This window comes from Balaenoptera ricei, chromosome 2 (assembly GCF_028023285.1).
Source record: "Balaenoptera ricei isolate mBalRic1 chromosome 2, mBalRic1.hap2, whole genome shotgun sequence".
Lineage (NCBI taxonomy): Eukaryota > Metazoa > Chordata > Mammalia > Artiodactyla > Balaenopteridae > Balaenoptera > Balaenoptera ricei.
The window spans coordinates 154,057,951-154,060,904 of record NC_082640.1 but is presented as its reverse complement, the minus strand read 5'-3'; positions in this window follow the sequence as shown (position 1 = coordinate 154,060,904).

Below are 2,954 nucleotides of genomic sequence, written 5' to 3'. Positions count from 1 at the left end.
TAATTCTTCATATTAAAATTTCCCTGTTCAAATTTACTGTGTGGTTTCTCTAACCTGCTCAGACCCAAGCTAATACATCTCCAACCTCTCTGTCCCCTTTTCACAGTCCATTTTCAGTCTTACCTTTTTCTACCTATCCCATAATTTGAATGCTCCTCAAGGTCCTCCTCTGCACTTTCTCTAACTTCCTCTCCAAGTGACTCTTCTGTTTACCCATCTTCAGTCATCAATTTTGTGGAATTAACTAAAGAAACCTCAGCTATAATTGGAGTGGGACAGGCCTATATGGGGAGCTCTCATGCCCAGTCATGCATCATCAATTACTCCAAACAGGAAGAGATGTTTGCCTACATCTCCCACAGGAAAGTGTTGCCTACATCACTATCCAGCAGGAAGAAGAAAACTCTCCACTGCATACAGTCCGGCCAATCAGACTTTAGCAGCCCAACCAATGAGACGCCTCCATACTTTGGATTCCCAGCTTTCTCCAATGGACTCTTTGATTATCACAGCCCCTCCCAACCACCCCCCCTTTTGCTATAAAAGCAAGCTTCCCTTCCTTGTTCTCTGGATTTGCCCATGGGCCACCATAGTTTGCATATCTTGAATTGCGGGTTCCTATGGCTATTTCTGAATAAACTCGCTTTTGCTTGTAAATAACTCCCTATTACATTATTAAAATTGACAGGTTTAACCATTTGTTTTTAATCTGGGTTCTATGGATGCAATTGCATGCAAATTTTGTGTAGATGCCCAAATGTGCATATGTATAAGAAGAAGTTCTCCAGCTTCATCTTTTGGCAACACGGCTTAGTAGTTAAGGGCACAGACCATGGATACAACATGCTTAAGTTTGAATCCCAGCTCTGCCACTATGTCCTGGGCTAACGTATTTAACCTTGTTGTTGTTTCAGTTTCCTTTTCTGTGAAATAGGGAAAATCACAGTACCTACCTCATAGAGTTGTTATGAGAATCAAGGTGGTTAATAGATATAAGGCACTTGGGCAAGGCCTGGCACATAATAAGCACTATATAAGCACTGGTTGTTATTGCCATTTCTGGCACTGCCCCTAGCCCCTGTGCCTCAACTAGACCAGTGTTTTCCATTGTTCTAGTGGCCCCTGTTTTAACTCTGCACCATCAAGTGCACTCACTCAAGTCCTTTGCTCAGAGCACTCTTGCCTATATGTTGCTTGCCCACTAACTCCTGGCCTTCCTCAGGCCTCAGCTCACATGTTATTTCCTCAAAGAAGCCTTCCTGATTTCCAGACCAGGAGAGGTCTCCTGCTATGACCTCCCAAAGATTTCTCTATTTTCCCTCATAACCCTCATCACAATTTATTCACAGTGATCACTTGTTTTTTTGTTTTTGTTTGTTTGTTTGTTTTTTAATTTATTTATTTTTGGCTGCGTCGGGTCTTTGTTGCTGTGCGCGGGCTTTCTCTAGTTGTGGCGAGCGGGGGCTACTCTTCGTTGCGGTGCACGGGCTTCTCATTGTGGTGGCTCCTCTTGTGGAGCACAGGCTCTAGGCGGGTGGGCTTCAGTAGTTGTGGCACGTGGGCTTCAGTAGTTGTGGCACGTGGGCTTCAGTAGTTGTGGCACACGGACTCAGTAGTTGCGGCTTGCAGGGTCTAGAGCACAGGCTCAGTAGTTGTGGCTCACAGGCTTAGTTGCTCTGCAGCATGTGGGATCTTCCCGGACCAGGGCTCAAACGCGTGTCCCCTGCATTGGCAGGCAGATTCTTAACCACTGCACCACCAGGGAAGCCCCGATCACTTGTTGCAGAGGTAATTTCTCCCTGGCTCCTTGCTGGACCTCAGCACAGTGCCTAGTACATTGTAGGAATACCATAAACATTTGTCAAATAAATGAGTGAATGAATAAGGAACAAAACATGGGAAAGGCTTTTAATACAGGTGTAAAACTCTATTCAAATATTAGGTAACCCAATAATGAGCATGTGACAAAATCTGATGACTTATTTAATATAATGTTAAATCAGTAGAAATTTGTATTGTGTGAAGGAAACCCTCTCCTCTCCAATTGCTATAAAATATATTGGTTCAAATTGAGCTTGGAATATGTGTCTTTCAATCAAATGGAAATGAATTATCCAGAAGAACCAGAATACATTACTGTGTGCAGTCAGGGACCACAGACAGATAATGACTTAAAACATTCCCCACCTTCACCCCCAAGGAAACGAGACATAGTCCTTAGAGGGCAGACTGAAAGGAGTGACTGACCAGGGAAGCTGCTTGTTCCCAGAGAGTTTCCATGGCTTTAATTCAAGACAGGATTAAATACTTTCATGAGTAGGCAAAACCAACTGTGCTAATCTGAGAAATCCATTGCTACCCTGGGAGTTAATATAACTAACCCAAGTCATCAAGAAAACTATATTCTATCATCAATTAACACTCAAACACCAGGAAAATTATGATATTATACTTTATATTTCATTATAATTCCACAAAGACACAATAAAATGATTCTCCTGGTAGTGTCTTCAGGGACCGATTGCTTCTGCTTCTTTGCGTGAAGGAATCCCTAAGGAGGAAAGATTCCCCCCTCCCCCCCAACTGTCAGACTCCAACGGCTCCTCTTTTGTGCAATCAGCCTTAGAACATTTCCCAGATGCCAATATTTGACCTCCAGGAGAAACATGCGGTAACCGCCTACCCATAATTGGGGAAAACTGAACCAGCGTCTGGACTTAGGCACCGGCACAGAGAGGACTGGGGAGATTTCATGGTGGCCAGAAGGGCCATGGGAGAGCTGGTTCGATGATCCCAAAGGCCCTAGATCCTAGCTGGTTGGGGACCCGTTGCGTATCTGGTGCAAAATTCAGCTTCTCTCAGCGTCTGCGAACAGCGTGCTCACATGCCAAGCTTTGGACTACATTTCCCAGACGGCTTTACTCCCCGGGCTGTCGCACTTTACTAGGGCGTGT